General features: G+C 36.5%; 1 protein-coding gene across 3 annotated transcripts in view; it reads right to left on the minus strand.

The window, feature by feature from the left end:
* LOC150089241 (solute carrier family 12 member 2-like) overlaps nt 1–26,609 on the minus strand; it is a 544,391-nt gene that overhangs the window by 515,881 nt on the left and 1,901 nt on the right. The window contains exon 1 of one of the 3 annotated variants that reach the window (XM_090388539.1): nt 7,449–7,528. The exons of the other annotated variants lie outside the window; for them this stretch is intronic. The gene's annotated coding sequence lies outside the window, so the exon portion shown is untranslated. Of the gene's footprint in view, nt 1–7,448; nt 7,529–26,609 lie in introns of those variants that run through there. 3 annotated transcript variants of the gene reach the window in all.

A 26,609-nucleotide genomic window follows, 5' to 3' on the forward strand; every position in this document is an offset into this window, starting at 1 on the left:
ACGTCCAGAATCGCTGCTGAGACTGAATCTACTCTCATCAGTAAAAAAGTACCTTAAGTAAAGATTTTGGTTGTAACCTTTAGAAATAGTGTTGATCCTTAAGTTTTGAACACCAGTGTATCATTGTATACATAATTTCAGTTATTAAACGTATGTATTTTTTGCACAATAATAATTTTACTTTGATTTTCACTTTTTAATGACTCACTTAAGGATTTAAAGCTGCTTGTGAGTAGTTATTAAAAAAAAAAAAAAGCCCCTTTTAGCGCAGTAGGCCGTTTTCACGAGGGAGGATAAAAACACAGCATTCTGGTAAAGAGACGAGATGCCACAGAAGCATGTTTCGATTCTCTCAATATTAGAGGGACATATTCTGCATACTTCTGATTATGTACTTAACTTCGCTTTACGTTTAACCTACTACAGTACTAAATACAGTATATAGCTGTAGATTTCTCCACCATCAAGTGCGTTACATCTTATCCTTAGTAACCAGAAAAATCAGCCGAGAATGGGACTCACGGCTACGTTTTGACTACTGAAGATGTCAGTGTATTCGACAAGGACTATGATGATAGGCGAAGTCATCAATTGCAATGCTTCTGTAAATGATATGAAGATAGATACGGGTAATTTGGCATCAAAATATCTCAACTGCTATTGTAAAAAACGAGGACCATCATCCTATACGCACACTGTTGTAGTGCGCATCACTCGAGGATAGGCTGGACTTTATTTACTACAGTTCCTCTTTTATTTTAAAAATTTGATGAGACTGGTACATGGCCAAGATGCCCTGCCAGAATACATACCTATGCCAAATATTTTTCGGACAAGAGCATACATTAATACCGTGCTGCTAATCCTTAACAGAAATCTCAAACACAACCGTTTGTTTGTGCGAGCTAGAGCATCGCTCTCTTCCACTATAGCTGCTTGATGTATTCAACAAATTGTGTTATTGACAGGGTGATTTTTCATTGATAGGGATTCGATTCTGAGATACTTTCTCATAGTTCGTATATGGACATAATGGATTAAGCAACAGTATTATCTGAAGAAAAATTTCTGCTTTCTGGGACGAGATGCAAAAGAATTTTGTTTCAACGAAATTTAGGTATTGCAGGATGCTGTTTCCCTACAGTTTTCACGCTAATTAATGAATTTCTCTTGATAATCAGGAAAGTACTGGTGTCGTTAGGAAGATCCAAAACATGATGGTAATCCTCCATTTCTACAATTAGATTTTACAGAAAGTCTGCTGAAAGGAGAAGGGCAAGTTTCTTCAAATCTAAGGTCTCCACTGTGATACATTTATCTGTCTCCCAAGAAGAACAATGTACAGGAGAGTACTTATACCTATGACAGGTATAAGAATGTACATAGCAAATGAGAGAACCGAGACTGAATAATGGAAAACATTCTTAGGATTCATGGAGTCCATCTACAGTATTCTGTTCTCTGCTGTTGTATATGCCAAATTCTTCGTTTTGTTTATCGCTGTACAGATGACTGATCGTCTCCTTGCATGCTGAAGGTGCGGGTTTATGGCGATTTTCAGACTAGATATGATCTGTTTTGTTTCTTGGGTGATATATTCTTACAAACATGCAGACTTTCTGATCGATCCGGATATTCAGGAATTCTCAGAAACAAAGGCGGTTTTCACGAACTAATAATTAATTACAAAAACAAAATTATACACACGCATTTAAGAAATATATACTAAGGTTCACTTCAGTCTGCAGTAAATTATCCAAATGATTTTTACAATTAGCACAGTTATTCACAACTATTTAGCCAAAGGCAAAATTAATGGAACCGCCACAGATATTTCCATTAGGAGTCGCAAGCGGACAGCAAAGTTATACATAAAGGCTTTCGCACAATTTCACTACATTCTTGCATGTTTACGAAAAGAAGCCAACATTACTTTCTAGAACTAAAACGCACATTTTTGAGATATTTCAAATTTTTGAAACATACAAGTCGTATACCATGTATAAAACGAAATAACGCAAAATAAATTCGGCTACGGCAGTACAAGTGCCTTTATTCATATTTTATTTTATTTTTTTAAATGTTCCAATAACAAAATGCAATTCTGGATTCTGATTAAGCCCGTCTCGCACTTGTCTGTTATGTGCAATTATCCCAGTTCCCAGCTGGTTCTCGCTACAATTAAAGTGAGCTTGTAAAAATGAATTTGTTTCCTAAAATCCATTTGATTTATGTTATGCTTTAACTATCTTAAATTAATTTTTAGAGGTGCAAAAAATAAAATAATACTAACGATATCCCTAGATAAATACACTAGAAATTATCACATGTATTTTTTCGCTTTTGCTTCTTTCGTTAACCTTTAGAAGACCTAAAGAATTTCAGACAAGGATCATCTAGTGTCTGAGGCCATTTCACCTGGGTACGAAAAAAAAAAAAAAAACGTCAAGGCCTCTAAGTATTCATTATTATTTCTAAACTCCCTTTGGCAACCTTTGTCAGTCTTTCTTGCTGGGAGTGTCACGTAGGTTAATGAACCGAAAATAAGACACCGCAGAAACGAGCTCTTTGGCGTCGGAAAGTCGTCAGCATACCAAAGATATTTCCATTGTTAACAATAACTAATAGTTATAGAAATGCATTTTTATACAACAGCACAATTTGAGTGGACTATTTCCAATAAGTAAATCGGACAGACAACTGACTAGTTGCTTAATTCGCTCAGGAACAGATTTACTAAGAGAAACAAACTAAATAAGGCATGGGGGGGGGTTATCCTCTCCCTGTCACCAAAGAAAAAAATTCACCTAATCATTAACAATGAGAGAGAGAGAGAGAGAGAGAGAGAGAGAGAGAGAGAGAGAGAGAGAGAGATTCTAAATCAGACCCCGATAAGAAATATGTATTCGGTTTGTTGAGATGTCAAGTTTTCCAGCAAAGACGCTATCTGTGTCTGGTGCAATTGTGGTACGCGCACAAAAAACCTTACGAGATGAGTGTCCAAGGAAGTCCACTAGGTATGCAAGCAGGGAGGTGCAAGACCCTCAAACCACAGTTTGGCGTATCTCAGACAGAAGGTTAACATTGAAACCGTACAAGCTCCAGTTACTGCAGGCACTGACCGATGGACAAAGCTAAAAGATACTTCTGCAGTGATATACACCCGTGTGTGGGACGAGCTGCGATACAGATGTGACCTCGGTCAAGTTACTCGTGGCAACTAAGTTTTAAAATTGCTCCAAAAAATATGCCTTGAATTATATATTTCAGAGTTATACTGTCTTTAAATTGGACCTAATTCAGAATCACCCCGTGTATATATATATAAACAATGTACAGTAATGAGAAATAGAAAAATAAGCTATGTATTGTGAAAAATGGACCACTAAAAAGCAAAGACCCCACACCATAATGAATATATAACTCGAAAAGCTTTAAAAAAGGTTGTATAAGAAGTAGTAAAGAACAAGCAAATCTAGTATATACAGGGGAAAAAAAAGAAAAAAAACTGAAACGAAGTCAACTCCCAAATCGATATTTTTATCTACTTGAATTTAATAAGTTTAATTTTTTTTTTTTTTTTTTTTGGTTGTACGACTACCAAAACCTACATCCTCAACGCCACCTCAAGACTTAGGAAGACTCGCCCTCTACTTCACTTAGCATCAATTAATTTTCCTATGTGATGTTTATTGTAAAACTATATTTCATGATTTACTTTACAGTAGTATTTTATTTATTCCATTTCACAGAATGTGATAAATGAACTAGACTTAATCAACCATCATACTAATGCCACCAGTACCTATCATGATTTTACAAGATCCACAACTTAGGTATAGGACAGAGGACACAAACTATTCAGCGACTACCTGTATATTGGTTTAAGTTGCATAGACTTTAGTGACATTTCGCAGTAATTATCCCAGATCTCTCTACGAACTGGAGGCAGGGGAGAGCACGGTACTATCAGGGTGTCAAAGAGCATAAAGTGCACTCGAGCAACCCGGCTGAAGGCTAATTGCAGGATGGTGTCCAATAATGAATATGCAAAGACTGCAACCAATACGAGTTCTGAAAGTGGTGGGAACATGGTTAGCAATAAGATGACTTAGTGGAGAAATTGTTAGAACTGGAAATAAAATATGTTCCTATAATATCACACACACAAAAAAAAAAAAAAAAAAAAAAATTATTATCTACAGATTGCTTTGCTCCTTTTGAATTATGGGAAATACACCAATGATGGAACCATGAAAAAAAGATTTGAGGTTAAGCCAACCCGAAGTGTTGTAATCTCAATTTCTGGTTCCAACTTTAACGGCATTTGAAGTAGAAAAGTCTTTCGAACGAAGAGGCTGCGATAAGAAAGCCTTCGTTTTTAAAGATTGACAAGACACGTTAATATGTCGGGAGGTGATGATGCTGATGAGCCACTTGAGAAAGAAGCTATTTGAGCAAATTCTTATTCACACACACGCCTTATTATTAATATGTAGACTTGCTCAGTAACATTCTTGGTTTTATCATTTAATGCCATCTCATACATCCAAGTCATTTTACAATGTCAAGTTGCGACCTTGAATACTATGTTTTTGCCACTGAACACACCCAATAGCCACATTTAAAATAACAGCTTCACTGATTAAATGGGGTCAGTTCGATCCTTAGGAGTCTCAAAAGCCAAAATAACTGAAATTTAGCATAAGAATTACTTAAAAGTACTGTATATACAGATATAGGTGCTGAAAACTATCCATGCTCAGAAAAAAAATCTGTCATTTTCGACAATACCACGATACCAATTATGGCTTTACAGAAGCTGACCAGTCTGTTTGAAGTTTGGCAATTGTAATATAAATTGAAATATCATTCAGTTCCGCTCTTTGTTCTTGTATCCTTATCAACGTACTTCCTTTTCTTTTCTTCCCCCCCCCCCGCTTTGTTTTGCAATATGCATAAAGCGAAATTCGCAAACTCTGAGGTTAATGGGCATCCCGTTGGAGGAAATCAAATCTATAGGATTTAGATTAGATGATTAAAATAACCTAACCATGCAATACTGTACCCACGTATAGATGTGAGAAACCACAGGTGGCGCCTGACCCTAACACTCTGCACCCATATATAAGTCAATCACTTCTATTCATTTCTCTTGCATAAATATTGCAAAAGAAATGAAATCCCGTATGCCTACTGCCAAATAAACATTCAGTAATGCGAAAGGACTTCACGATTGGAAAATTAAAGTTTACGTGACACGTATGACGTCGCAATTAGGAGAATCACAGATATTTGTTGGAATTTAAAATAACATTTATCCACATTTAACCACTTTAAATCTAATTAAATAAAGAAACTCAAGAATTCTCTTAAATAGAATGGGTAAACAGGATGACCGCGCCATTAGTGGGAATTACATTCCTAATATCCGTATATGGCCTATGAGAATACGTTGGTTGATTTGGTAGTTGTTGGCGCATCGGCTTCTGTGGCCATATTGCACCTCCCAAGGTTTTTGCAGTACTTTGATCCAAGCCCGAGGCGGGAATCGAACCCGCGACCTTTGGGTTGCCGGGCAGGTACTTTACCCACTCGGCTAGCCCGGTCGGCCATGAGAATAGGTTCTAGGACTCAAAAGGCACTATGCGCCCTACCTACAGTACTTTTCTATAACCTATTTTAGTACTGTATTAATATAACTTATACATAATGATTGTATAAGTTATATTAATACATTACTAAAATAGGTTATATTATTCTGTCACAAACATTGAACAGAAATATTAAAGTCATCTGCACGTAGTGTGCGCAACAGGACCTCACTGTTCGGGGGAGGGGGTTAATGTATTATACAATATAATATAATATCAGACCTAAATAGATGTCGGATGAACTAATTAGACACGTCCAGAGAAGAAAAATGCGAGGGATACATAAATTATCAGGTGATACAGAAGCCTATGGTATATATTAACCAGTCTGCAATTAAATTGCAAAGGAAGCCAGGCATGCCAAGCTAGATTATGAGAAATCTTTCCAAAGGATGCAAAGAAAACAGCAGACTTCTTTACTTACATAAACACTAAGAGGAGGGGAATAAGTGACATTGGTCTATTTGATATCGATGGTTTAACTGTTGATGATCCTGTTCAGGTTGCTGAGAAATTGAATAGGTATTTCGCATCTACATTCACGCGTGAGGAATTCTTTAGAGAAGTGGATGCCAGAAGTTAATCAAACTCTAGCAGGGAACTAAATGATTTTGTAATAACGGAGAGGAATGTGGAAGAGAAATTGAAGTTAAAAATAAAAAGGCACCTGGGACGGATGGGATCTATTCAATAATATTAATGGAGGCAGCAAAGGAAGTAAGCAAACCTTTAGCCATAATTATGAGAGCATTTTTAGATTCAGGTGAAGTTCCCGTGGGCTGGAGATGTGCAAATGTATCCCCAATTCACAAAGGGTGATATGAGTAATTACAGACCTGTTAACTTAACTTCAGTTCCTGAGAAAATAATGGAGTCACTGGTTAAAGAAGTAATGCAGGATCGTCTAGATAGGGCTGCAATTATAATTCAGTCACATGGGTTTGTTAAGAGGAGATGCAAGGGAATACTTTGAATTAAGTATAATAATGATATATAATGAATTTGAAGTAAGTACTTTGAATTTCCGGGTTAGACCAACTCGTTAAAAGCTAATTTCCAATAAGAAATAACACAAAGGGAGGGTCAAACTGATATTAAAGATAAATCGATATTACGCGTAAAATTTATCTTCTTAAACATAAAACTTAATAAAAATAAATAATTTTTATTGTAAGACAGGGATGGAGAAGGGAAGAACGGGTGCGATCACAGTGGTTGCACTTCAAGTAACCCTATTGTATAGCAACGTAGAGGCCTATTAAAAAATCCAAGGAACACGGAAGGAGAGTGGTCATATATGGCTTTGCATAGCTATAAACAAAAGACTTTACGTGACAGTAAATCTTAAGCTCTTCTGTTTTATATGCTTAAGTTATTTAATGCATGCTGACAATATAGCATTTGACAAAAAGATAAAGCTATTTTACAGCTAAACTGCACATATCTTATAAGCAGCTATTTTACATAAATTAAGAAGACATTTTAAAATAGTAACTAAGCAGGCATTACTTTTGGTAAAAAAAAAAAAAAGTGGGTGCTAACAAAAATTAACTGATATTTAGCAACATCAGTCAATTTGTTAATATACAGCGAAAATACTTCTGATTGTGATGCTTATTAGCTTTTTAAACATTTTGGTGCGTGCTTTCTTTGAACATTTGGCAATGAGTAACGAAATGTCCAAAAAATACGAACTACAAAATAAGCTACGGTCTATGAAAGCAGTGATAGGACAAACGGATTTCCTTAACCCGCATTGCTGAAATATCTACTTCCTGATTTTTGTTCACTTACTCTAGGAAGTCCAATGAATTTCTAGCAAACACTGATCAGCGTCTCTTTTCACACATAATGGTACATGCTAGTGGTGAAAGGGAAGTGACCGACATCCAGCTGAAAACCAACTTTTTCGATCAATAGCAGAGATGATCGTTACCTACAGGATTTCCTTATGCGCAAGCGCAACTTCTTCAGCCCCTTCAGACAACACGCATGACCTTGAAGATGGCAGAAAGATTACAAAGACTTAACTCTATGTCACGAGAAGGAGACTGTGCTATTTTTTCCAGGAAATACCTCAATTTACATATTGACGCTTTCCGCATTTTCCAGAAGAAGCCGGCGTCTGCAAGTCGCCTTAAGTTATTGTTATGATGTAATCACAATTATACAAACACTGTACCCCTACTTGCACAGAAATAGCACTTAATAAAAAAAAAGTGATGAAAATCTCGCCTTCAGACTTAGAATCTTAACATTATCCTATAATCATAACTTCAATTTCTGTTCTCATACACGTACACCTTTACATACGAGGTTTTCGCCAGACCAAGTGTCAAATTAATACATGACTGAATCTAAAATCGACTAGTATCGATAAATTATATTGAACGGAGATAAGACGACGCTTATTATTTATATCTACAATTAAAAAAAAAAATTGTAAAATTCACTACAGCTATAACATTCATTTCAAATCTTGAAACAATTTTAATGATATTAAAGTCCTTAATGTTTTAACCTGGGGTAGTCAGCCTGCGAGGCGCAGGCAGCTCTTGGTAGTGGCACGACTTGCGAGGAGGAAGAAAAAGAAAAAAAAAAAACGGTTTAAAAAAAAATAAATAAAGCTGAACACAGAATTTAAATTTTACTTTTATTGACAAAAATTGACTCGTTTCAACATGACTGGACCCTACGCCTTTTAGTGTTAATTCGACGCAGGTAGTTCGAGGCATTAATCGAAAGGACGAGCATTTATTCGTTCTTAAAATCGATAACCTTAAACCTATATTAAATTTATTTTTAAATATTTCGTTGTTTTATTACAAAGACCTAGCATGAAATTTCTTTATACAGTTAGTTAAAAAATCTAGTGGAACCACGTAAGAAAAATAGGGGGCGTGGGTATTGATCCTGTGGCTGCTGGATCCGCCACTAGGTGGAAAGCGACACATTTCCAACATTATGTCACACGCTGCAGGAAAAAATTGGCCACCCTCTGTCTTAACTACTTAACTGCACGATATCAAGAGATGAATTAAGCAAAACATGAGACCCAGCAAAATTTAAGCTTAAAATGAATGGCTGAGCTTACGTCTTCAAACAGATCTTTCATCTTACGCGAGATCGTCTCACTATGCACCATACTCTTGGTGTAGTTAAGTGGACAATGCCAAACAGTTTGAGTTGACAGTTGTTTGGGCCAAAGTGAAACTAAATACAGTAATGCCCATGTCTCCATCTTATGAGCTACTCTAGCCCTATGTGGTCAGCCCGAAGTATAAACAGAAAAATCTATTTTATACTTCAACATAACCAGACTCATACTAGGATGTGGGCATATTCATCATTCTTTACGAAAGTTCATCCTCGCAATATACCATTAGTACACATTGTCAGGTGGTGAAGAATGGCTTGAGATAAAAGGAAATCTCTGTTTGTACTCCGGGACGACCACGGGGTCAGAGGAGTTCACAAGATACTGAGAATACGAGAAACAGCACAGTATTTAGCATTCACGGACTGGAACACCGGTCACTCAAAGCACATGTACTTATGCACCCTATCACCTGTCCACTCGGCTACGGCGACCGTAAATTCTACTGTCTAATGAAAACACAGCTGCTGAAAGCACTAAGAGTGATCTCCGTTACATTAAACTTGGGACAAAAATCCTCTTATTTTAACTAACTGCATTACATCCTCATGTGACTGCTGCAATTAAGATAATGAAGATCAACAACTCGTGATGCTGAGCAATAAAAATAAAATACTGAGCTAGCACAGATATAACGTATTTCGAAATGCAAAAGTAAATGGCCATCAATTAGAGCGGGTAATGCTGCTTTATTGTGCTTTAATGCTGCTTAATTCTCTGAATGTTATACTATACGGCAATGTAACGTTCAGAGAATATACGGAAAGATACCCATGCATTTGGAATTTGCACGGTTGTATTATAAGCCATTTTACTCAGACTACGAAATTCACATAATCAAAAGTCGAGGGAATAATAAACGCTACATAAAGAATTTAAAAAAAAAAACTGTCGATGTTTATTTATGAATATGGGTATACTGATTCAGAATGACCTTAGTTCTTGCATAGCATGAATAGTTTGCCAGAAATATAAAGCAACAATAAATCAGATTGTTTGTTTGTTATTTGTTTGTTTGTTATTTGGTTTTTAGGAGCATTAGCAACTAAGGCCATATTGCTCCGGGAATATGCGGTGATCATTCCCTGATCTTTCCGCATCCCCGTATTTGGTGGTGACGGGATCGAACCCCGGTCTAATCAAGAAGCGTGCGTTACACACTGCTGCTTCTTCCCACCTGGCTACGGAGGCGCCATAAATCAGATTATTAACATTGTTTAGCTTCAGTATAGAACAGAGTACACTTGGTCGTCGACTTACGACCTGCCGCACTTACGACCACAAAAAAAATAATAAAGGAAGTCACTACTGAGGACACCCATAAAAATTTAAAAGATTATAAAAATAAATTATAAAGATGATAAAAAGATTAGAAAGGTTAAAAAATACTGTTAATAAATATATGGCCGACATACGACCAGATCGACTTACGACCTGTCAGTTAGAACAGAAGTCGGTCGTAAGTCGACGACCAACTGTATTAATATTGCTACAAGAAGCTAAAAAAAAACCAAGTAGAAACTATCTTCGAGTTAAAAAAAATAATAATAAATAAATAAAAATTCTTAAAAAAAAAAAAAGTACATTTGGACGTCTGTGTCTTTTATGATTAATGTGATCAACCCGAACCAAATATAAATGCCGGTCATATCTTTATCCCAACTTCCTTGGCACCTCTCCACTGACTAATGTCCTGGTGAAATCTGCGTCCATGCTATTCACCAACATTACCCAATTTGACCTGGAAAAATCCAGGTCAGAGTGCAAGTGATGGAGCTTGATTGACATTCTGTGTCCCATTTTTCCGTAATTTCTAATCAACCTGTCGATTAGTTCTTTATAATTTTCCCTCATGTGACCCAAGAAAGCCATTCAGTACAAGATGAATCAACTTAAGTATTTTTCTCAGCATCTGCCATCTTGTTTTCCAGTTCTCATGAAGTTAGCAACTACTTAACTTGTAGACAAACAAATATGCCGCCTTTCATTTTTTTTTTCCATCAGATAATTCTGGAAAGACTGTATATGCTTGAAGGTATTACATTCAGAATAAACTGCTTTAACAAATTGGGCAATGTTGATCAGTACTAGTTTGAAACTGAGTGATGGAAGCAAGCCTGTTTCTTGTAAGCAATGGATTGCTTATTGCATTGTGCGTGCCAGGCTATAACTCAATTCTGGCAGACTGTTCTCTTCTTCGGTATTGTTGATCTAATGTCCTGCTGTCTCAAAGGTAGAGAAAGCAAGGGAACTTAGTGAAACCTCCTTACAAATCCAGAACGAACCGCAGCATCTTGAAGTCCCACAGACTTCAAGTCATATTGAAAGTTTTGGAGCGGGCATCCAATAGATTCTGCTTAAACGAGATATCAGTTCTGCAATGGATTTGGTTAAATACAACTCCCTCAATAAGACATCCAATTCTTGCCGATTAGGGCAATGTGGCGCGTTACCTGACAGACTTCTGAAATGTAATCCCAATCATCCTATTCACCAGGTAAATCATCCAGTTCTGAAGACTTCCCTGGAAGGTGGATTGGGATTTGCCGTTTTCATATTATGCAGCTTTTCTTTCCACAGACATGTCTACCGTACAACAGCAGCAGTCACCGTGACGGTTTGCGAGTTCTTTCCATGTTCGAGATATAGCAAAAAGCATGCACTTACGCTACCATGAAACGAACTAATCTTGATCTGCAACTGCCAAATCGGAAATGAGGCGCCCACAACTTGTCTTGATTACCCACTGGCATCCTATATCAAGCTCATATGCTCTGCAAAACTCTGTGCCACTAACGATGCTATGCTTCACCCCTTCTGAACTATATAATATCCATAAACATAACAGACAGTTCTGGAGATAACTTACCTTTGTTTGCAACACAGCAAACAGGAAAAAAGTTGTTACATAGTGTAATAAAGAAATCTAATTAATAGATTAATTAGCACTTCTTCCAATTAAGTACCTCAAAATTCTTTCCACCCAACTGATACAAAATTAACGCGTTTTTAGACTATCAATGTCTATGAGAACGCCCATCAAGCATTATGTTTAATATACATCAGAAAACCTCTCACATACAAACTTTTTTTCTATAAGAAAAAGTAACTTATGCTCTCCACACTAATGATATTAGTGTTGGGGTTTCTAAAGTAAGCCTAAAATTAGATTAATTTTAGTAATAACCATAAACCCATCACAATAATAAAAATTACTTTTAATGCTGGGGGTACCCCCACAGTATTAAAAGTACTAACTTTTGATATTCTTCACATAACCTGGTCTCCCTTGGACCATGTGGGACATTGACTGACTTGTCTCCACACTAGTTCATTAGTGTGGAGAGCGTAGGTTCTTGTTAGGTTCAAAATACTGGAAGTTTTAATTAATTACGCACTGATCCGTATGTGCAGCAAACTGTAGAAGGTGATCCGAAAAATGTTTCCAACGTGGCATCAATCAAAAAAATAAGAAAATTCTTTTTAAAAAAGAAAATATTAATGCCCTACGACGGATCCAAATTCTTAAATCTCACAATGAGTAAAGAGATCTATTCGCAGTTCAACGTAAGACTTAACTTTGTCACGTTATAATCAAAGGCTAGGGAAAGACAACAGTTTCATGAATGTTGCCCGACATTTGTCTATGACTCTATGGGGAGGAAGAGCATTATGAAGTGCAACGTATCTCTTCAATTGAAAGTCTAGTACAAAAGGTATTGGCCCTTGACGACGCCCATATGCCTAGGTCCTTCCCACAGAGTGGGAAGTACATATTCCTGGTAACTACATTACCTCGAATCATCCCACTGATCTCATCGGCGAACGAACCGGACAATTACCCTTGTGTGAAGCATTTTAATTTGCTATGAGAAGAGCATATCAGACTGTAGAAAATGCTGCTTGTTGTGTAAAATACAACTGCCAAATTGTAGAACAGAGAGCCACTGCGTAATAAAACATTCCCTACCAGCTACGAGGATTATCTACGACTAGTATTTTAATTTATATTAAATCAGCTCAAGTATACACTTCACAACGGAAACGGACTGTGCTGCCAGGGGGGTTTCGAAAGTCAGCCCAAAATTAGATTAAATTTTAGTATCATATGACAGTGGTTCTCAACTAGGAGGGGGGGGGGTGATAATTAATAAGAAAGAATTAAGTTTATTGTGAAGCAGAGTTACCGATTTTTGATTTTCACAGAGATCGCCAAGTAACAGGAGATTCCGAAACAGTCATAAGTAAACTAATCCATATTTCGCAATTTTTTTTTTAAGTCCAGTAATCCTGTAACAATTAGGAAACAGTAAAAAATAACATAACGTCATAGTCGAATATCCCCCCCCCCATCACACCTATAAACAAGCAAAAAGTGTATTTTACTGAAAAACGCTGGTTATTGGAGGTTTGTATTAGTATTAGCAGTGGCAAATTATGCAAGAAAGTAAGCTTACAAGCATCAAAAAAAAAAAAAAAAAAAAAAAACTTCCCACATCACCTGTCCATCCCACTCCAACGTTTGTCTAGTTCTTCCTTGAATTTATTCAAAGCTACTAAAGGTTGTCTCATTACATTTCAACCACCTGAGAACTGGTTTATATTCACTAAAATCTATAAGTTTCTTTGGGACAACCAACGAAAGTGCTGTTGGTGTGGTGAAAGCCTCTTAAGAAGAAAGACATTTTCCCATTCAGGGAAGTTATTAGTCGACCTTCCGAGTACAAAGCCAATGCACTTCGTAGTAGAGGTTAAGCCTAGGTAGTATTAGAAAGTCAGTCAAGGACTAAAAGTTTTTCTCCTATAGAACGACAGCCGTTTCTTTGTCTTATATCAATTTTAAGACGATGGCCGATTTTTGTTTTGGCGCTACTACTTTCTTTGGTTAGTATCAGTCCTCTTTCCAAAAAAAAAAAAAAAAAAAAATTAAATACTGCGGGAACCTGCAATTTTTTTATAGTTTTGCACCAAGCTTGTTGAAACGGGAATTCTGCGAAGACCATGATGCTCAGTTAATTAACTATCCAGACATTGTCTGGCTCCCATATCAGAAATACCTGAATGATTGCATCACGAGGTATCAAATATCTTTGAGCCGTTTCATATGTCGTAGGCATCACATATCCTATCATTGGAGAAATTATGTGATGGCATGTAAAAAATTTGCCCTTATTCTCTTGGCAGCCAGAGGACGAGCAACCAAGTTTTTTTGTCACCGACTGATTCCACAAATGCTCGTAGTCGTAAGATAACTTTCCGTTGTCGAGCAAATTATTTTACGAACTAATTTTTTCTAAGTCCATTAAAAAAAAAAAAAAAAGTAGTTTTTGTACTGCACACAGTTTTATTCATTGACAAAACATGCCTGCAGAAAATATGTATCAAATGATTAATTGAGCACAGACTTTGCTAATTGTGTTTCGGTATTACAGTTTCCTGATGCATATTATTTCTGTTTAAAATGGATGCAAAATTTTGTCAAGGTTAGCCCATTCGGCTGCCAAGGCAACCGAGATGCAGTTATGGGAAAATGAAATCTCCTTTCCCTTACAAGTTCTTCTAACACAGAAAAACTTTGTCTTTTCCTATACTCAGAAATTCCTTTAAGATTATTACTATAGTCCTTCCCTCACTATCAGAAATTCCTCTTTCTGTTGCTCTATCGGGAATTTCTGATTTAGTCAAACCTTTTTCCAAAATCGCGATGTGCAGCTTTTGTATTTGTACACGAGATTGATGTAAATTGTTCGGGCACTGTTGCTGTAGTTGGTTTTTAGGAATTTCACGCGAGGGGGCCCTACTCCCTCGGCCTGAGATCGGCTAACTCCAGCTTCGATTGAAGAGACCTTTAGAAATTCCTTCAGCCATCGACGGGATTCGAATTCAGACGTCTCCAAATGAGTGGCAGATAGCGAAACTACCATGGAAGACTTCGGGAACTGAAGTAATATTTGGCGAATTAAGTTATCAGCTTTTCGGATGTATCATTCCCAAAGGTAGTCTCTTAGACACCGCCTACACCGATTCTAATGCTTCTGCAACTTCTCGAGGAATTCCTGATAGGCCTCTTTTGGATTTGCTAACAGTTCCTGTGTTGCAATTTTGAAGAATTTGCTCAGTCGTTACAAATGTAAAACCTCACAAAAAGCTTAGGAAAAAAAAAAAAAAACTGCAGAAAGCTGAATGACGAGACGACAGTGATTCGCAAGAAATTTTTAAATGGAAAGAACCGAGTATGCAAGGGCGTTGTCACTGTAAAAGGGCCAATTCTCAGAAGCTCACCTTTCCATCCATTACTACGAAAATCGTCGGCGAACTGGTTTGTGGCATTCCTGGCTCATTGTTTGACCATGTGGGACAAATTCACTCTGAACGATTCCCTGTGAGTCAAAAAAAAAAAAAATAATAATTATATTCTTCACATTTGATCGATATTGTCTTGCTTATTCGGGCCTTGGAGAAAACGCAGTCTTCTAGTGACAGAATTGAGCCACGCATCAGGATCTTCTTCGATGAAGATCTTGATATGCGTGAACTTTCCGCTCTCTGATCGTCAGTTGAATGCAAAGTACTTGGCCAAAATCCGTGGCATTCTCAAATCTTGTGTTAAAATTGATCGACGTGTCTCGGAAGAAATACCAATTTCACTAGAACTTTGCGAATAGTTAAACGTCGATCACTCCTGATCAGATGACGAACACAACTTTTTAAACTTTGCGACCCACTGAAAAGTCTTCGAACTGCATCTTCTCCGAAAGCTGCTTTTAATATTTCTCGAGTTTATTTTGCACTTTTCTCTAATTTGAAACAACGTATTATGCAGATTTGCTGAGTAAAATCACTCATTTTACTGATCAACAAAGTACATAAACACCTGCTCAAAGCGTGCGTGATTAACTGTAAATAAACGGGTGATTTGTGCACTATGTCCGGATGAGTCACAACATATTGCGACAAGTGGAAACTCAATGCAACGCCTCAACTTCAGGATACAAAGTCAGTCCCAGAACTATTTAATCACTCCTGGTATACATAAATTAAAAAAAAAAAAATGTTCTTGTTTATACTCCGGCACGACCACCAGGTCAGTGGAGTTTACAATAAATCAATCAGTACAAATGTTAATCGTATTTAGCAGTCACGGGCTTGAACCCCGGTCCACTCAGAGCGTGTGCTACTGACCACTCGGCTACGTCAGGCTTATTTATATTTTAAAATAAACAGCGCTCAGCTATCACTTCAAATTTTTATCAAAATAAAATTTAAAAATAATTAAGTTTGGCTTCACAGTTGAGTTTTGAACCTAACTGTTGTTGGTATGAGGTGGGGGAAAGGGTGTTTGACTTCATTTCCCTCAAACTAGCTTTGTACGGAAAATAAATGATTTGTATAAATAAATATTAATACATTAAATGATTTGTATAAATTATTTTATATTTAAAGAGTTGGCTGTTGATGTATTTCTCCATTAGCGACGGATTTGTCACCCAATTTAGGAGCCAGCTGGACATGAGCGTTTCCATACAGAAGGCAAAACGCCAGTGAAATTAACTCCGGACTGCAGGTTTTAAGAACAAATGGAGAAATGCCAACAGGACCTATAGACGTTAGCAACAAGATTGTTCGGGATTTTCTAATTACCTTCTGAAGAAAGCTCAAATGAGGCAATGAACGGAATGTGTTCATTATGGGAGGAGGATAGGTACCACGATCATTGATGCAAGTTAGAAGAAGAGTAAAAAATGTCAACAGGTCAGCTTTGTCTTTAAAGAGGATGCAACAGAACGATCAGATTCTTCAGGGTGCCACAGAACCATCATTTTTCTTCAGGATGATTGATGTTTAGTTATCCTTGTACTATTGAAATCACTAATATTTCTACATGGGGCCCACACACTACAAAACAATAAACACATCTCTCCTACCCCTTTATATTATTCTTTCACAGAATACTTTTAAAATGAAATTGCGTTCTACATCTAACCAATTTCAACATTGTGTTATCACCTGGAGAAAAAAAAAAAAAAATAGTCCTTCTCGTCATTGAAGGGGCTCGAACTCGAGCTTTTCCCATCTGCTGTGGAAAGCCGGTGATTATAATCATTTCCGATACTCGCGGGGCTTATGACTTTGGGCACTACGTTCGACTCCGAGTATTCTGATCTGCAACTTTCAGTGGATAGCAGCACAGTTTCCTAAAACAGACTGAAACATGATCTATATAGGACTGATATAGATCTACCCAGATGTCTATTGCTAAAAAAATAGTACCTATTGCTAAAAATAGTAAAAAAAAAAAAGTAAAAAAATCGTTCTCCAGAAGACTATGATAACGCCACATCCACTGTACAGTAACTGAATTAGACTTCAAACTCACGGTTCATAGAACGACAGTTCTGGCATTCAGCTCATGGAGAATCAAAATGCAACGTTCGCACGCATCACAGTATATCTCATTCGCTGGATCTCTTTATTTAACACATTGTATTTTAGTAAGAAACGTTCAAGTTTCATTGCGAAATTTATATTTTTGTTTTTAAATTTTTAAAGAAATCTTAATTTTAAAGATTACTATTTTTAGTAGCAATGAGTAAAATAGATATTTCTACCTCCCCTTTGATTATGCCATTGTTTCATAATATTAAGTGTATAAATTTAAGGATTTTCTATTATGACATTTAGAAAAAAGTACCGGAACATCATTCCGGCCCGAATACACCACTGCATCTACCGCATAATTGTTGCAACTTTTTCATGTACCGCTGGCATCAAATAGAACAGTATTTCTCAAACTGTGATCCGCGAGGGTCCGTAACGTTTCTTTGGGGATTCAACGAAGAATGTTCTAAATTTCTTACATTTAAAAATTTGAATGAATTTACAGCATAGAAACAATATGGTTAAGTTGGGAAGTCCACGGAAAATTAAGATAAAAGGAATCCTAATGCCACTAAAGTTTGAGAGCTATTGAAGTAGACCATGACGACGATTTCCATCTCACAATCAAAACTAAAATGGAACTGCCAAGTATAGAACTCTATTGAATGACTGACTTGTCTAGTCATTAATATTATTTTAATCTTAAAACATCTGAACTAAAGTTAATCGTAATTTCACTAGAATTTAAAATTACCTGTTTATATATGCCTCATAAATCCGTCCATATAAATTAGTTGTAGCTTAGCACATAGGAATGTACTAACATTTTGGATTCATAAATTTCCTTTAAAAATTATAAGCAGTCTACGATGTAAGTGAGCAAGTCTACGGTTTATATACTTTTATTGTATGTAAAATAATAAAAATAAAATCGACTGATGAAACCGAAGTGTTCCTCACATCATAAATTTTTAAATAAGGGCAATTGTCTACGGAATTGTCCACAAAAAATGGTTGCACTTTCCCGCAAATTCAAATGTCGGTAACTAGCACGTTGACTGTTCTTTACTGTTTCAGGTTGAAACAGTCACCCCCTCCCACACCACACCCAGAATAATCAAATTCAACCGTCCTTTTTAAAATACTTAACTGACTTTGCCTATTCAGTCATTATTTGATAAAAAAAAAAATATTCTATTATTTGGTAGAAAAATGTTACAAGAAAACTTCTAAATGCAACTATTTATTAATACTGTTGCAAATTGCTGCATTAAAATTTCAATTTACCTGACAGTTCGACTACTTAAATTAATTATAAATAAATAAAATAACAAAATTCAGACTAGTTTCACTGCCATTTATATTTAAATTGACATTTTAAGCCATTAAAATAGATGGAAAAAAAAATAAAAATAACTGGCGAATTTTTATTTATCCAACTTTAATGAAATTTCGACGGCTCGATAAATGCTTTTAAAACAGTCAAATAAAAAAAAATAAAATAAATTATGAAACTGCGAAAGCGCCAAAAATGTAATCATATTATTAAAAATAAACACAAAAAGTAAATTATTTCAATCATATCGTATTTTTCTGACTATAAGACAATCCGGATTATCTTGCTTTAAAAAAAAAACCACCATAATTTTGAGAGGCAAACTTCAGGAAAAAAAGTTAAAAAATACTTATAATGCACAAGTTTTCTAGTATTACTGTATACTTAACAAAAGAAAAGCAAATATTACTTGGGTTAGGCATGTTTTAAACAAAAAATAATTATGCGGCATCAATATATTTTCGTCTGTAACTGGGTGTATCCTTCGGTTGTCTTGCCGTTTGCCAGTCAAAAAACAAGAGTTCCTGGCAACAAAAGCCATGCAACCCTGACCGATTAAAAACCTCATAAAAATTCATCAAAATAAATTAATCGTTTTTATTTCAACAACATAATATGAAACAATAACGAGAAGGCAAATCGAGAAGTAACGCTTCTAACGTTTACTTTCGAGTTAGTGGATAGAGGAAATTACGTGTGCAGTCCCACCAGAGACTGTAGTTTATTTTTCTACATACATACATAAAAATTCAAACATCTTTGGATGTTTGTTAATGAGATTTTCGAAACCCTGTTGCAGCAATTTTTCATCGCACTGGTGACAGTCACACTGTTGGTATAACCAAGTTACCATTGTTAAGGGAACACGTTCATTGGGAGAATATCATTTTAAAAAATGAGAAAACACGTGGAAATCTGAAATTACAGCTAAATGAAAGATGGTTTAAAGGTGTTCATCCAGTCTCATGTCAGTTATGCAGTGTGTGATCGTACACTGTCATTTGCACTTAAACCGTCTATGTATAAGAAAGTGCTCTTTACTCTGTTTTGTTAATCCAAATTTTGTAGATATTTTCATACTACTTTTGTATTAATACTTTTTTTGTACTGATCCTTCATTAGGGGATATCGCATATTTACGATAGTCAGCAGCTCTCCATGTGGCAACGGTACTGGCGGCAAGAAGAGGACATATCACTACACGTGTATTAAGTAGGTGGTCATAATGTTTTGACTGGATAGTGTCTCAGTCTCTGATTACGTTATTGTTGCTGTTATTATTAAAGAGCACATTAGATACTAACGTCCATATTGCGCTTCAGAATATGGAGTTCACACTTCGTACTATACGGTTAGAAAGTAAATCGAAACTAAAAATGAAATATTTCAGTGGAAAACTGAAAGAATATCATTAAGAGATTCCAAAAAATTGCAGCTTAACAGAACACTTTTCATCGCGGAAATTCAGAATGACTATACTGTATAATTTAAGCAGCTTATAACCATACCAATAAAATCGCATGCATTTTAATTTTTTTACTGTTTATTAAAACTGCTTTTATAAAGTGTGTATCTACACTCCTTCTAGTGTAAAGATACAAATATAGATATGATTTGAATTTTTATTGCGTATTGGCAACTAAGGCGAGGAGGCCAGGAATATAAGAAAAGATGTGAAGTATATAAAGATATAACTTGAGGATGCGAGTCGGGTTCTGCCGATGAGAAGTATATAAAGATATAACTTGAGGATGCGAGTCGGGTTCTGCCGATGAGAAGTATATAAAGATATAACTTGAGGATGCGAGTCGGGTTCTGCCGATGAGGGCTTAACACAACGGACCCACGTCCAGGTACAGTTCCAGTTACTGCGCAGGCCTCTACAGGCTGTTTACCATAAAAAGTTAAGCCTGAATGCAATGTACTCTGATTTAGATTGTTTACTATTGTGTCAAAGCTACGACGTAAGTGTATTGTTTCGGTAAATTTCTAGGAGGAAAATTCATGCAGTCTTATCTCAAACGAATTAACTCGCCCACAGTGTGAAAAACATCTAGAAAATTCAGCTATACAGTTATTTTGAGGAAATTTTTGTATTAGGTATTGTTTTTTGTCTAAGCAAATTCAGACATCTGCAAGCTACTCGTGTTAAATGCATTGCTTTACAAAGCCAGTACTCAATGGCTTTGCTTAAGGCTACTACTAGCTCATCCCCATAAGTTGCTACCTGGAGGCAGACTGTTGTCTGCTATCCACTTGCAGGGCGTCTCCTATTTTCCTCCCATAGAACGCAAGGTGGCCAACCCTTGAGGAAAATTAGTTTTGAATGGAGAAGAGTTGTCGTAGTAGGGTTTTAGGAGCATCAGCGACTAAGGCCATATTGCAAAGTGTATACTGTCTGTAAATTGCGTGTGCTCTGTGGTCGATTTTGTTTGCGGGACGAAAAACCACGCTACCTCGTCTGAGATCGACTAACTCAGATACATTGTGAAAAAGGCCCATAAAAATTCCTCTTGTCATTGACAGGACTCGAATTCGGGTATTTTCCACCGAATGGTGGAAAGAAGGTTGTTGTAGGTTTTTAGGTGCTTCAGCGACTAGGGCCCTATTGCTCCATGTATGTCTGCAAATTGCATGCATTGAGATTGATTTTCTGTTTACTGGATGGAAAACCCGAGTTTCCGCGAGAAAAACCATGCTACCCTCGCCTGAGACAGACCCATAAAAATTCCTCACGTCATCAACGGAACTCTAACTCAGGTCTTTTCCATCCGGTGGAGGACAGCGATCCTACAACTGTGCTACCTACGAGGGTGGTAGAGAAGAATGATAGTTAAAAAGTTGAACGGGAAAAGATATAGAAGAGGGAGAGAGGAGACGTAGAAAACGAGGAGGTAGACGTGAGTGGATGGAGAAATACCAAAGAGTTTGGCTATTTTCCTACATTGGGAAAACATATTGAAGGACAGAAAACCAGAAATACACACATTGGGGCAAGGGATGCTCCCAGGGTAAGCACAAATCCCACTGGGGGAATGGAGTCAGCAAAAGGACATCCTACAATGGACTATGGAGGAACTCCATTATCAGCACTAGAAGCAAGCCCCAACTGCTGGATCCCACTTGGAAGTTCAAGTTGTCTTCCATCCTGGGCGTCAGCAAAAAGTTGTTTCACAACACTAGCTGTTCTTCTGTCCAAGAGTGAAGACAGCATCTGGCATCCCACCCCTGGTGAGAAATCTACAGCTGATCCCACGTAGAATGGGCCTAACGGTTCCTCAACATCAGCAAGATGATCCTACACTGGGTGAGAACATGTGCACTCTGTGTCAACAGGTCAGTATTGGTCCAGAGGTCATCCAAGTATTATTATCTTTTATCTGGCTTGCAGTTCAAGCAAACCGTCGTAGGAAAGCACCTCCAACATTTGTTGCACTCAGTGTGGGATACCACAAGGTATTCCATACAGAGTGAAACAATATCGTGCTAGGGGAGAAGCGTCCAGTGCCAGCATTAAATCCTATACCTCTGCAGATTGTACAGCAATGACATTGGCAAGTTACAACCAAAGGGGTGTCAACAACTTGAAAGAAAGGCAAGCTTGGTCGCTTCTAAGTCCTAATGACTTCAGTGGTCTTGAAGGTCCCAGATGATTGGAAAGACTGCTTGGAGAAGCAGTTGTGCTGTGGCTAAAGCTAAGATGGTTATTCTCATTTTGAAAAATGTGCTTGTGAAGTTAGTGAATGCATTGCATCATTTGTGGAAGTAATGGTATGTTTCGTCAGGCAGGATTGGTTTAATGCATCAGCTTCTTAGATCTTCGCGTATATTATATGTCACCAATTCTCTTCCATTCCGCAGGTGCAGTTTGGATCGCAGGCTAGTCCCCAATCTTAGTTTCCTGTTCATGGAGCCATGTATGGATAGGAAGAAGGGTATACGATTTGGCTGGCATTATCAACATCAAGATAGGAATTCCCGTTATCTGGCATTTACAACTGGCAGTCTAGCGCTCATGCCAGTTGTTAATGAGTTTGTTTTCTTGCTTTTACATCTATGTTTATTTTGAGGGAAACGCAAGAGAACATCACATTATCACAAGGTGGCCGAGTTAGTTGGTCTCAAGCAAGGGTAGCATGGTCCAGCAAACAATATCGACCACAGAACATACGCAATTTACACACAGCATATACGGAGCAATATGGATTTAGTCACTAATGCTCGTAAAACCCAACATCAGAATAGTATAGGGTTAGAAGTGGGTACTGTTAGGGCTCGAGGGTGTGTTCGATGCTGCATGTGTATGTTTTAATAACATTGAAGGATACAGAGCATGATGTCAAAATTTCAGGATTAGAAGGATAGATAATTACCAGTACCAGGCAGCATTACTGAAAAGGACTTGGTTAGCTTCAGGGATGATAAGAAAAGTGGCAATAAAAAAAAAATAAAATAAAATTATAGCAGGGAAAAAAAAAAAAAAAAAATCACTCGTCAAATCTGAAGTTGTTTTCATCAGCCCCGCCGAGAGGAGAGGATTAAGGGAAAGGTACACAATATTCGAGCTCGCAATTCTTCAAAGGGCCGGGATCCACTTTAATACATTTTTTAATGTAATTAAATTCATTTTAATAATCGGCAAAATCTTCTATAAATTTACGAATATTAAAAATGCGTTAAATAACATAAAAATAAACAACAATTAATAAAAATAACACTTAACATATTAAAGTGTTATAACACATTTTTATAAATAAAAGTGTTACCAAAATAACAGCTATTAAGTTAATCTTATTGATTTTTATGTTATATTCGAATTAACTTGCTGCCTTTTAACCCTCACATACATGTGGACACAGTTTCGAACATATACAAAGGGGATGAACGTCTTGCACTTTGTACAGGAGTTTGCGTCAGCTCAAATGCTCCTGATTTTTATGCAGCAAAGTGCAGTTTTTTATTTGGAAAAAAAACGAGGCAAAAACATACACCTGGAGGCATTTGAGGATTATGAAGCACGCATCCACGCAGTAAGGACCCCAAAGGCGTCATTGTGATATTTCAAATAAAATAAATTTTCTGTTTATACTCCAGGACGACCAAACGGTCAGAGGAGTTTACAAGATACACAGAATACAAGAAACAGCACCGCATTCAGCAGTCACGGGCTTAAACCCCGGTCACTCAAGGCACGTGTACTTATGCATCCGCGCGCCTGACCACTAGGCTAGGCGGCATTTAGAACTGGAGTGTTGCAATTCCGAATGAGGTAATTGTGAATCGTCCAGCACATCGACCACAAAATGCAAGAAATTTAGACACAATATACTAACGCCTCACAGCCTTAGTTGCTTTGGGAATAGAAACAAACAGAACTTTGTAACTAATTACCTCACAGTAATTACGGATATGTTTGAAGTTAAGGCTCTGAGACAGGTTATCAATATGAATAAAGTTCAAATTTTTACAATAATGAATGACGCTTTGAGTTTTCGCTTTTGCAAAAGATTTGTTATTCATCGGAATAAGTTGTTACCTCTATGGAAAGGCCGACAGGGCAGAGAATTCAAAGGCTTGCTGGATTGGTATCACGTAGCTGCCTGTATTTTTTAATTTTATTTAATTTTAGTTGAGGCAAAACTTCGACTTTCTTGATATTGTTCATTATTTAATACTAATAAATTAATACTGACCTTAATAAATTAATTAAAACAATATTAAATCAATTATATTTATTGAATTAAACATTTAGTAATAATTTAATTATTAAGTAAGAGTTAAACAGTAATTTTTAATTAATAATCAAAAGAAGCATTTCTGATAAAACTGGGTGTTTTCGCCATAGGTGTCAAAACACCCAGGCTACATCTTTGCACAGGCCATACTTGGCGGATTTCTACTAGTTTCCTGCCCATTCGATATGGATGTCCCCTCTACTCCTTTCTGCATACATATATGCGATTGAAGACTGCGCAGTTACATCCGAAAGGATGCCAATCAGGTCAGTTACAACTAATTTGTCATATAGCATTCTATAAATGTTTAAAATTAGACTTCAATGCCATATCTGGCTTTTAAATTACAACATTGGAGGCTTTACTTTCCGATTTGCCCTAGTCAGTTCTATTCATCTTATTGTTTCATGTATGGTTTATTTGTATTTTTTATATATGTATTTTGCAGTACATTTAATTGCATACGGTTTTTTGTTTATGTTGATATTGAATAAGTTAACCCAGTTTCACGGTGCACAAGTGTAAAACTAACTGTTCCATTTCCATACCTATTTAAAAAAAAAAAAAAACTATATAATTTTAAATTGTTTATTGTTATCTTTTATCTTAATGTTAAAATAAAGATTTTCCCTATACACCGAAATACTACACTTCATTTTAACTGAGATAGAGAATACCCGCACCATAGACATATATACATTATAGTTTGCTGGTAACAAGTGTTACTGACATGTTAAAGTGTAGAATCCAGGGATTGTACATAGCGGCTGGAAAAGCAAGAAATAAACTTTTTTCATATTATATTTATCGCCCATAACGAATATACAAGCGATTCCCAAACTGTGCGCCGCGGGATATTTTAAAATTTCAAGGAAAATACAGCGATACTCGACATCTGTCGGACATTGTCACAGTTTCAACATTACTTATTAAATTGTTTGGACCTAACTACTTAATAAACGTTACTGTTAAGCATTTATTTTGGCCTAGGGGCCGGATTAAGATAAAATATTTCCCCGGCCGTATTTAAATTTGAGTCCCTTTAATATATAGATATTACACACATACATATAAATAAAAATGCTACATAAGTTTATATTTTTATATTGTGAATAATAATTCCTTGATAAAAATGTAAACTAAGAGGTCAAAAACGTTATTTTTACTTGAAAATTAAAGTAATTAATAAAAACAATTTCCATAGAAACGTTTAACTTATTTATTGTACAATAAAAAGGCAGAAGAATAAAATTTAAACACTTAACTTGTAAAGTTTAAGAATGATTTTATATTACACATTTTTTTTCTTTTTGGTTTATTATTATTATTATTAGAAATTTTTATCACTACTTTAGAAAATGTGGCCCGCAGCCAATGGCTGGATTCGCAGTAGCGTTAACACGGCCTACCTTTAGGGGCGCCGTGAAAAAATTACTGAGACATTAAGGGCACCGTGAACCGAGAAAGTTTGGGAACCTCTGGGATATACTGCATATTCTGTTTATACTCCGGAACGACAACCAAGTCAGTGGAGTTTACAATAAATCGTCAATACAAATATTTATCGTATTTAGTAGTCACGGGTTTGAACCCCGGTCCACTCAAGGAACGCGTACAATGCACTCTCGCTCCTGACCACTGGGCTACGTCAGGCTTACAGCGTGATATGGGACGTAGTATTTACTCAATATGTTCTTGTATAGAAGTCTGGAATTGTGATTCACTTAGCTGACAGCATAATCGGGCAACTTAAGAAAAAAAAAAAAAGTTTTTCATTCTTTGCCTATACAATATCTAGATTTTACAGTTTGTCAGTCAGAGTCGTGCCGAGTCAAAAGGCTCTTGCTTCAGGTTAAAAGCTGAAAGGGGCGCCAAAGGAAAGATTAAATAATTACCAACGTTTTCGATTATTCCAAACCGTTTGTCATCTTGCTTTTGCAAGACGAAAATGTTTTTCGTGTACCAGAAATGTATTTTAAATGTCATATTTTATTTTTTTATATTTTAGGTGGGGGAGCAATTTTTCATCCTTGTCTCTGGTACTAAAATGGCTCGGCACGGCCCTGTTGCCAGTTACAAATGCATTTAATAAAGAATACTTCATCAATCACTCCCTTGTATTTAGCTATTTTAATACAAACCATACTGGAAAAAAAAAATTGCAATTTTTTTTTTTACAGGTGTCCTTCCATACATAGTGGTATCAGAAAATCACTCCACATTATTGAACTCCTCAGGAACGTAGGAGTTCGCAAATCGGGAGATTACTGTTCAACATATGAACTTACAGCCATTAACCCTTAAACTGGTGTGCTCATAGCCATAAGCAGATATTATGACCTCTATAA

This window comes from Mastigoproctus giganteus, chromosome 2 (assembly GCF_048544385.1).
Source record: "Mastigoproctus giganteus isolate SK-2022 chromosome 2, ASM4854438v1, whole genome shotgun sequence".
NCBI lineage: Eukaryota > Metazoa > Arthropoda > Arachnida > Uropygi > Thelyphonidae > Mastigoproctus > Mastigoproctus giganteus.